Genomic DNA, 11,512 nt, shown 5'->3' with positions numbered 1-11,512 from the left:
CTCTCTCAAAACAAATAAACACTAAAAAAAAAGGAAAAAGAGAAGATTATTACTCACAGGTCCTGGAGGAAGTGCACAGAGCATGCCTGGAGGTGCCACATGGGTGGGTCAAGGCAAGGTGCAGGCAGAGAAAGTGATGGGACCTGGAGCACATGTCTTTATTAGGAGCCAGGGTTAGAGTGTTTGGGATTCCCATACAAAGCTCATATTGGTGAATTCAAAAAGAGCAGAGATTTGGTAAGCTCCAAAGGGGTCTTATCTAAGGGGCACAAAAGAGGAAAGCCCCAGGAGACTGTTATTCACAAGGGCTGCTGGGGAAGTTGTACGATGGGCTGATACTTGCCTGTGATGCTGTGCAATCGCAAGATGGAGTAGTGACAGTTCAAGGCCCTTGCAGGCTGCCTGGCCACATGAAATAGATGCCAAGGCGGCAATGTCAGTGGAGTGGTTTAGCTAAATTCTCAACACACATGCACATTCCTGACAACAGGTCATGACAACAGGAGCTTCCCTCTGTTGAGAACCCCTCTGTGCCAGGCACTGGCTCAGCCTCTGCTTGGATTAGCTCCCTTATTCCTCACCACAATGCTAGGATGCAGGTAATACTATCATCCCTGTTTCCTCATGTGAGAAATCAGAAACAAAGAGGAGTTAAGTCACTTACCCTAGTCAGTCAAACTCCAAAGCACATACTCTATCTCTCATCTCTATAGAATTCTAGGATTACGCTATCCAAAACTTGGCATGGGAAGGAGAACATCAGACTACTTTCCATTATTCTTATCACCAGGGTGACACTAGACCCTGCACCCGAACCCAAGTGCTGCTCATTCAGGAAGTGTTATAGAGAAAAAGAGTAACCACTCCTCCACCCTGACCCTCCCTCCACTTCCCTATGCCACTATCTTTTGTAGGATCCAAAGCTTCTTGGGCACGTCCCATTAATCTGCATCCTCTGGGCCTGGGGTACCAACCACCCCGTCTCAGGACCTTAATAAGGATTTGTTCAGCTGAATTAAAGAGGGTCTACTCAAATTAGCAGTTTTTACCTAATTCTTGCCTTCCAAGGGTTTCTCTTTGGAAGACAGACAGACAGATACACACACACACACACACACACACACACACACACACACACACACACAAAATGCTGTTGGATAAATGCTGATCCATCTAGTATGCAGTGATCTGAGTCTGGAGTTAATGCATTAGGAAACCCTAATACCTGACCTTTAGAATTGAGTGGAGACTGATAAATGACATCCCTCAACCCCACCTAGGATTTGAACCAATGAGATTCAAATTGGGAATAAGATAGGAATAAGACAGATAGCTTCCAAATACAGCATCAACATTTTACCGATGATAAATTATTATCATTATTAAGCTGACATTGGAGAAATGTGATTTCTATATGTGGGTCAATGGGCTTCACAACCCCAAGTTCCACAATTAAACTTAAACAAGCAGATCTAGGAAGTGCTGCACCAAGACAGGATTCCCTGTGGTAGAAGAACTCAGGCACTTTATGAGCATGTCTTGCCCTAAAGATAAAAGAAAGAATGGAATGTCTCTGCCCCTGCTCTTTAGTCACCAATAAAATTAAGTCACTCTTGCTCCCTGGGGACGAGAAAGTGAGGGTGGCAAAAGACCACAGAATCCTGGCCCTCTACCTGCTAAGACTCTTAGGTGAATGAGACCTGGAAAGTCCTGAGAGAAAGCTCTGGTATGACTGAGGACAGCTGAGAGATTTCAGCATTGGGTTGAGCACTCAATTATTACAAATTATTTACATTCTTGGGGCATCTGGATGGCTCAGTTGGTTAAGCATCCAATTCTTGGTTTTGGCTCAGGTCATGATCTCATGGTTCATGAGATTGAACCCCACTTTGGGCTCTGAAGGATGGGGTGGAACTTGCTTCAGATTCTGTTTCCCTCTCTCTCTCTCTCTCTCTCTCTCTGCCCTCCCCCCACCGCTCACTTTCTATCTCTCTCTCAAAAATAAATAAACATTAAAAAAAATTTACATTCCTATTGCTCTCTTATCTTGATGTTTCCTTAACATCAACAATTAAAACTTTTCAGTTTTCAGTTTGTGCTGCAAACCCAGAACTAAGTAGCACATCAACAGAGTCCTCTGAAAAATCAGCCCCGCTTCTGTGTACTACAACCCTAAAGAAGGCTGTAAGCTCTTTGAAAATACATTCTTTTACTTTGTGGTATTCCCTAGTATACTCTGCATATGGTAATTCATTTATAAATGTTTTCCCACAGTGCATACATGGAGGAAGAACTAGTGAGCAAAAAATAAAAACAGAAACAAAAATAGAACTCATTGGCTATCCAACTTGTAACTCAGGGAGGGAGAAAATAGAGGCGGCTAAACTTACAAATAGGGTGCGTTCCAAAGACCCATTCTCACATCAGTTTAGGGTGCTAGGGAAAGATTTCCCCACAGAAGACCCACAGCATACATCTTTGGATACAACAATAACTAGAGTTAAGATTCATCGGAGCTTCAGAGGGAAACTCTAGCATCCCACCTCACAAAGAGTACTCTAACACTTCATTTCTGGACCAAGGATGGGCATGAAATATAAGGAATAGAGCCTGGATGGGGAGGGAAAAGGAGACTGGAAAGTGGGAGAGAAAGGCAGGGTGCCATGGGTCTGGAGATGGGGAGAACAGTCCATGATTTTTCCTTTCTCCTCCTTCCTTCCACCCTTGCAACTTAGGCCAACTCTCCTGCCCCAAATCATGTCCTGGCTTATCCCCAGAAACAGGTGGGAAGTCAGAGATGGGGGCAAGGGAAGAAAGTAAACCTATTCAAACCAATACGGATTCTACCATGTTATAGATATTTGATATCAAAGCTAAAAACAAGCTGGAAGGAGTCAGGCTTCAGTTCCAAGGCCATCCACATCACAGACCACCTGGGAGACCCTGGGAAAATTATTTAACCTCTGCCAGGTACATGACAATAATTATTGACTCCATGACAAACAGAGTTCTAAGCACTTTACATGTACCATCTCATTTGATTCTCCAAAAACTATTCTGAAGAAACAGAGGGCCCAAGGAAACTAAGCACCATGGACACTGATGCCACCCAAGTCTCACTTCATAGTAGGACCTATTACCCTTCCACTCCTAGCCCCTCAAAGATACCTCACTGGCAGAGCTTGCCTATAGTCACACCCCTTCCCCCGGTGGCCCATCTCCGATGGGATCAGTGTGAGGGGATCTCTGCCCAGCTCAGGATAATTCTATAGGGCCATTCCAGCTCCAGAGCCCTGCTGAATGGCTGCCTGACTTGTCCCTCTGCCCAACTCTGCTTCTGTCCCCTTTGTCCCTCAGGTGTGGATCAACAACAGTCCAGAATAAACAACCTGCATGCTAAACTCATCTCAGAGTCTGCTTCTTGGAAAATCCAGCCTGGGACACTACGTAACTTGTCCAAGCGCCCAAGGACCCATGCTAGGGATACAAACCCAAGCAGAAAGGCACCAGTGTCTGAGCTTCTGAGTGCTTCACTCCACTATCTTCCAGCCTTAGCCATTCCCTGAGACTTCTAGCACAGTCTACACACCTCCTCTTCTCTAGGCCTTTTCAGTAGGTAGATGGTTTGGGTACAGATTTTGCCTCTGAACTTCCATCAACAATTTTAATGAAACAAGGGAGAGGTATACAGCCCTTTGTCTTTGGGGAGTAGATCTCATATTAAGAGAATCCTTGCCAACTCCATCTACCTCCCCTTTTGCAAAGTATTTTCAGTGGCATGCCAAGTCAGACATGCAGCAAGCAGTTAAGACATCCTGAGCTCCCCAGATGAAGATCAGAGAGAAAGAAACTGAGATCCACAGAGCAAACCCCCTCTCTGGCTCTCCCAGCTGAAAAGTGGGGCTCTTTTTAAATCTGGTCAAAGACTGTTTGCCCAATTTAAGAAACTAATGTTTAAGAGATCAATTTCTATATAACACACAGGCCAAAAAAGTTTTCAAGTTAGGATTTTCTTCTACTCTTTGAATAGTGAGCCCAATTTCCACAATATAGAAAGCCAAAATTGTCCAGTGCTGATTTAAACAACTGTGCGTTCCTAAATATAATAACTTGTTTTGACTTTGTTTTCTTTCTGCTTCTGCTGTGGGATTCACAGCCACCTCTTCTACTGTAACAGTATTTCCTTTATAAACCTGTCACACTACCTGACTCGAACCTACTTAGGAAGCCAGAGCACCTGATCCTCAGAGCATTTCCCCACCTGCCCCATCCCCAACCCCTTTACTCTCAATTGCCAATGTCATTTCCAAAAACCACGAAGGGATAAATGGAAACTGGTCTTGACCACAGAGGGAAAAAACAAAAAAACAAAAAAAAAACCTCGTATCCCCTCAATTTTCTGGCATCTGACTTTTTTAAGGGGTTCACCTGTCATTAAAGAGTATACCAAGTTCCAGGGCTACCAAGGAGCCCCAGGATAATCTAGCCTGGAATTTTTCATTCCACTTCTGGTGTGTTGGTAGTCAGGATAGGACGTTACTGGAAACCCATCTCAGATCTGCGCTCTCTGTGAAGTAACAGTGTTCGATCATCATGCCTTGCATTTTCACCTCGCCTCTGATTGTTCTGCTCAAGTCAGAAATGTAGCTTTGATGCAGACATTGCACTGGAGAAAAGAGGAAAAGTAGCAGAAAGGAGGGAGCAGGATTAGTAGCTCAAAAGCTTTGAAAATCTAGATTTCATTGAAATGAAAACACGCCTTATCTACCTTCTTTAGACTTTTCTGATTGTGTTAATTCCAGATGAAAAGTAAGTCAGCCAGTGTCATTTTTTTTCTCCCACACTGGTGAAGTTTTTCTACAGGGAGCCTGTAAAGAAAAACTGTTTTTCTCCTAGTGTTTCTAGGCAAAGCAAAGCATTGAAGTACAATCCCACTGAAATCAAAGTGACAGCTAGAAGGCACCCCTAATCACCAGCTCTCTGAGTTCTTTTAGGACTTGAATACAACTGTCAATTATCAAGGTCTCTTTGTAGACCAGACAAGTAACAATACATGCAAGGTCTAAATCAAACTTGCCCCCCCAAAAAAACACTATCCTTTCACATCTGATAGCACTATCCAATTGCAGACCCAAGATCCAATGGTGAACTAAGATATTAAGAAATGTCATCAAAGCAACTACAAAATAAAATATGTCAATAATTATGTTTAATGCAAAGTCACATGGCCACAGTTATCATATTTTCTAAATTCAAATGAACATATGCCCAACACATGATCAACACAAAAATTACTTCAATAATTCTCTACCAAGTGACTACTATGTGCTAGGCACTCTTCTCAGCACCACAGATGAAGTTGTGAACAAAACAGGCAGGGTCCTGCCTTCATGGCAGTTACATTCTAGTAACACTTAGATATAAAATATAATACTCTATTATCATAAGTGTTATGGGGAAAATGATCACCATTGTCATGATCACTGGAGAGAATCACTTTTAAAGGTCTTACGGAGCATTTTAAGGAGACTGAGTTCTATTGGGCAAGAAAAGATGGCTTAATGAAATCATTTGGGCATGTCAATTGAACAGAGGACCAGAGAGAGGTAATAAAAATGATCAGACAAGGAGAAATTGAGTTAAGTCTCTTACTTACCAAGCCTTCTAGGCCAAGTTATTTCTGTCAGGGGGAATCAGAAAAGAATCGCGTGACTTACAAGCCCCACAAGGGAGATCTTATAGGATAAAACATCATTGTTACATATGGTTTTCAGGCAGCTAGAAGGATGCAGTAAGCAGATACCTGTGATTTTGCTACCTTGATATTTAGTGCTATTTGTCTTAAATTTCCTTTTAATGTCTCCCCCTCTCCTGTTGTCTGCTGTGGCTTGTAATCAAAGTAGAAGTAGGGTAGGCAGTTTGGAATATTATATCACTTGGATGACTTATTATTGGGACAATACAAAGGAAAGGAGAACTGATTTTTCTCTCTTTCTCTGTAAATACATTTGCTAAACATCTTTACCCATTCTGATGGTTTTATCCATCACCAATGTCTAGCTCCAAATATCTGCATCCAAGTGCATTTTGTAGGTGCCACACGACTATTTAGAACTCAGCAGGGCCAGTAGTGGTCTCATGGTCTCCCCCATGCCCTGAAGACTGCTTCTTTTCATGTATCCTATATCTCAATGAAGGGCACCACCATCATGTCCCAAGTCACCAACCACTCGAGAAAAACTATAACACAAACACGCAGTCACTTTTAACAACACTTGACAACCATAAAAAAGGCAATGCTGAAAGAAATTGTAAAAGACAAAAACAAATGGAAAGACATCCTATATTCATGGATCGGAAGACCTAATATTGTTAAGATGTCTGTACTACCCGAAGTGATCTACAGATTCAATGTAATCCCTATCAACAGGCAGTCATAAAAAGTTTAGAAAGAGAATAAATTAGAGGCCACATTATCAGAAAAGATCTAAAAAAAAAAAAAGGCTAGGAGATTTGATTGGATGACAGAAAATGAGCAGGAGTGAAAAATGGCTGCTGATCTTGACATGTGAGCTTCTCTAGCCCTTCTCTTCTGATGTCTGAGTTTGGGGGGGGTTCAGGTATGGAAAGAGATTAAGGGAGTAGATCTCCACATCTACTTCCTTGCCCCACCCTTATTTAAATCCACTGTCTTTAGCCATGCTATTTTTCGTTTTCATTTCAAATGACTTTGGTTTTTGTTATCTTCTGAGTTATCACCAAGGCTCTTCAACAAAAATGTAATAATCAATTCTCTGTTCCTAGTTATTTATAAATGTCTTGAAAAATGCAATGCTCAGAATTGACGTGTTCAACATGCACTTCCTTTCTCCCTATTTTTTAAACTGAAACCAATGTCCCATCACTAACCACCCAATGAGCTGTTAAACATTCCAGGCTGCACCTGTTCCACATAATGGGGAGAATGCCATAAAATGCCTTAAGAGGAAATGTACACTTCAGAATGATATAAAATATGGAGAACAATGGGGAACAAACTCTTCTTACCCCAAGGGAAAAAGACATATAAGACTGCATTGTGCTTCTAGTAGACAACTTAGCAGGACCTGCACAAATGATTTTGTATTAACAACAAAGAGCTTCCCAAGTATTTCCCTCAGTCCATTGAGCAATATGCCCCAAAGCAACCCTGACCTGGAAGGAGAAGGAAGAAGCTTAGAGCCAGGGGACCCTTGAATCTCTGCTTTCATGTAGTGTATTCCTTGTAAGTGACCTCTGCTGCTTTGGCTTTATATGTGGGCACTCATCCTTTAAAAGCAAATACAATTGTGAAGCATTTTCCTCTGTGTATAGTTAGATAATGAATTCTTCCTGTTGCAAAGTGACCTCAAGAGCCCGAGACCTCATTTCATTTCAATTTGTGCCAATGAAACGCTTGACAAATTGCTCTTTTTAGACTCATGTATAACTTTGAATTTTATTCCTGAGCATTGCTGCTCTTCTGACAAGGACAAATCAGGCTGCAGGATTTGTTCCCTATCCTTTGCTGGGCTGGTGATTATAGGACCAGCTGGGTGGGATCACCACTGAATACTGCTCTGTGATTCATTCACTTTGAGTACAAGTACTACAAAAATCACAAAGTCCTGGATAGGCTAAAATCACCAAATGGAGTCCAAAGCTTACTTTTAAATAAGTAAGCATGCAGAAAATGCATGCACATGAAGAGTACTGTTTCAAGAGTATTCTTGAAATGTTAGCCATTCCTTACTCTCTAATACAAATAATTTCACGTTTCTAGTGAGACCTTTTGTTCTATGAGAGACATAAACCAAACAACGTTTCTGCTGGTGCTCTTGGCAAACACTGAAGCTCTCCTGCTGGAATTCTGTCATCCCTTTTTTGAACACAGGTGATAAACCAAATTTGCACATTGTTGATCTAAAACCCAAGTCTTTAACCTGAGCATAATGAAATCACGTTAGGAGACATGCCTGTCCAAACACTACAGTAACTGCGCCAGGGCCGCTTGGAATAGCTGCCATTTGCTCATCTCTCCTCAGCCTGAAATTATTTGAGCTTCACCTGTTCCCATCTCAAATTATCCTATAATTGCCTTTCATATTATAGGGTTTGTACCAAAAGTAGCAACTGTACCAACTGGCACCCGGACATCAGGGACACAGAACTGGCTGTTACTTTTTCCTCACCTCATATGCTCTGATCATTGTTCACAGGATCATCTAAGGAAAGACAAGTTTGCCTTAAATCTCGAAATGTATCAAAGGCATCATCTAGCACGTTCTTCAGAATGAAGTGCTCCTCAAAGTCACAAAGCTTTCCTTTTAAAAACTGCCAAGTTGTTGGTTGTCTAGAAAATATACCTGCATAATTTGCTCCTTGCTTTCCAAGGGGAAATACCAAAATTATATAATGATCACCATGCATTATTTTGAATATTTCTGCCTAAATTATGTGAAAATCAAAAGCTACTTCCAAACTTCCCAAAAATGACATGGAAAAATAAACCTCATGCATTATCCTAAGGTGGTTGTGGATGCTATGTCTGTCTCCAAACAAACAAATATTAACACCTACTTTGTTTTCTTCATAAAAGGCTGTTTAAGAATCAAATTGTGGGGGAAAAAAATAAGGCACCTGGGTGGCTTAGTTGGTTAAGCACCCAACTTCATCTCAGGTCATGATCTTGCGGTTGGCGGGTTCAAGCCCTGCATTGGTCTCACTGCTGTCAGCACAGGGCCCACTTCAGATCCTCTGTACCCTTCTCTCTCTGCCCCTCCCCTGCCTGTGGTGTCTCTCTCTCTCTCTCTCTCAAAACTAAAATAAACATTAAGAATCAAATTGTGCATATGGGGGGGTGGGTTCAACAGGTGATGGGGATAAAGGAGTGTACTTGTGATGAGCACTGGGTGTTGTATGGATACAACACTTCTCCTGAAAGAAATATTACACTATATGTTAACTAACTGGAATTTAAATAAAGGCTTTAAAAAAGAATCAAATTTTGAGCATCTTTTCAAATATTAAAAAAAATGCTTTAAAATCTCATAAAAATGATGTCTGTAATTGTATGTTTATTATGTGTAGTCTTTCAAACGGATGGTTGCAGCTCTCAGACCCAGGAAATGGCAGGAACAATTAGCACGGGGTCAACAATCCTCCACCTTGACTCCTTCAAGTCCCATGACCTGTGGCAAACATTTGGCCTCTCTAAACTTGAATTTCCTCATCTTTAAACATGGGAATAACTGGATTTAATTTCCAATTGTATGGTGGAACACATACCGTGAACAGCCTTCCTAGTGATAATAACAAAAAAATACTGAACAATATATAATAAAAAAAAAATCTTTCAAAATTGATCAATGACACAGAAAGCAAATAAGGACTCTTCAGAGCAGGAAAAAAGAAGTGAAAGTTGGAACCCAGAAAGGTGAGCAGATCTCTGAGGAAATTTTTCATCCTGAGGTCATCAAATTACCCCATGACCATAAGCCTGAGTTTTGAAAGGAGGAAAGAAACAGTTCTAGAGCTACCTAGAGCTGTTTAATGGAAGGTAGGTAGTCGGACTCCATAGACCTATTTAAGAGTAAAACAGAAATAAACACTCCTTTCAGAATGGGATGGAAAAGAAACTTACCATTCTCTACCTGGACAGTGGTCTCCTCTGTTATTTCGTAACTACCCACCACCTGCATAGGCTTCTAGCCTGAGTTCTAACACTACTTTTGGGATCAAAAAAACATCAACCTAATTACTTAATTTCCTACCTAAGTAGTGTCATCAAACATCCACCAAAAACAAACAAAAATCCTTTTTGAAGGGATGTGTATTTTTCTCAGACTACAAAAATAAATAACTCCCATTAAGCAACTTTCTGAGGGATATAAGCTCACAATCCATCTAATAATATAACAAAACACATGAAAAAACAAGAACTACAAGAAATCAGAGCTATAAATACCTGAATCAAACTAAATTTATTCAAACTAAATTAAACTAAAATTATCAAGTTTGGATTATAAAATAAGGATATTTAATAAATTTAAAGACAGGGCCATCTAGGTGGCTCAGTTGCTTAAGTGTCCAACTCTTGATTTTGGCTCAAGTCATGATCTCACATATTTACAGGATCAAGCCCTGTGTCAGGCTCTGCTTGGGATTCTCTCTCTCCCTCTCTCTCTTCCCCTTCCTTGCTCATGCACAGCCTCTCTCTCTCTCTCTGCCTCTCTCTCTCTCTTTCTCTCTCTCTCTCTCCCTCTCAAAATAAATATTTAAAAAAACAAAGAAAACATGTTTAATAAATTTAAAGCTATAAAATAGAATACCTAAAATAATGAGAAGAAAGTACATATAAAATAAGTGAAACAAATTTGAAAAAATAAAACTTTGAGAATGAAAATTTAATTCTTGAAATTTTAAAATCCATGCATGAAAACAATGACAAATTAGACACAGATGAAGAGAGAATTTGCAAACTAGAAGACAAATTTGAAGACACTAAAACTGCAGCACAAACAGAATAATCCCAAAAAGTAAATTAGACGTTAAAAAGCATGGAAGATACAATGAAAAAGTCTACCATATTCTAATAAGATTTCCAGCAGGAAAGAACGAATGAAGGAGACAAAATACATAAAAAGAGAGAATGCCTTAGAGGCTCCCAAAGTAGAAGTAAGATAATAAATGAGGCTAAGGTAGTGCAGTGAATGCCCAGAAGGATAAGTTTTTAACATTTAGACATACCATAGGGAAATCTGAAGATATTAAAGAGAAATAATATATTGAAACAAGTCAAAAAGAAAATACAGATTATCTACAAAGAACGTAGCATCAAATTGACGGCAAATCCCTTAATACTAACATTGGAAGCCAGAAGAAAGTAGAACAATATCTTTAAATTTTTAAAAGAATAGAACTTTAGGGGGTGCCTGGGTGGCTCAGTCGGTGAAGCATTCAACTTCAGCTCAGGTCATGATCTCATAATTTGTGGGTTTGAGCCCAGCATCAGGCTCTGTGCTGACAGCTCTTCATATTCTGTGTCTCCTCTCTCTCCGTCCCTCCCTCACTTGTGCTCTCTCTCTCCTTCAAAAATAAACTTAAAAACAATTTTTTTTAAATGAAGAGAACTTCAGAGGTGCCTGGTGGCACAGTTAGTTAAGCATCCAAATCTTGGTTTTAGCTCAGGTCATGATCTAACAGTTCATGGGTTCAAGCCCCATGACAGGCTCCACACTGACTATGGAACCTGCTTGGGATTCTCTCTCTCTCCATCTCTTCCTGCCCTTCCCCTGCTCATATGCTCTCTCTTTCTCCCAAAATAAATAAATACACTTTAAAAAAAAAAGAATAGAACTCCAAACTAAGATTGTATAGTAAATCTCCTTTAAAGAAATCGATGATAAAATACAGATATTTTCAGACAAACAAAAACTGAGTTTGGCAATACAGACTCTCTCTAAAAGGAAATTCTAAAGGATGTACTCCAGGC

General features: G+C 40.4%; 1 protein-coding gene across 1 annotated transcript in view; it reads right to left on the bottom strand.

Annotated features, from left to right (window-relative positions):
• Positions 1-4,394: 4,394 nt before the first annotated feature.
• DTWD2 (DTW domain containing 2) overlaps positions 4,395-11,512 on the bottom strand; it is a 221,146-nt gene continuing 214,028 nt past the window's right edge. Inside the window, exon 10 of the transcript XR_002085884.2 lies at positions 4,395-4,666. The gene's annotated coding sequence lies outside the window, so the exon portion shown is untranslated. The remainder of the gene's footprint in view (positions 4,667-11,512) is intronic.

This window comes from Panthera pardus, unplaced genomic scaffold, assembly GCF_024362965.1.
Source record: "Panthera pardus isolate Hobbes unplaced genomic scaffold, ASM2436296v1 HiC_scaffold_2, whole genome shotgun sequence".
NCBI lineage: Eukaryota > Metazoa > Chordata > Mammalia > Carnivora > Felidae > Panthera > Panthera pardus.
Note: the sequence above shows the minus strand (reverse complement) of the source record. Positions and strands in the feature narration are given on the sequence as shown.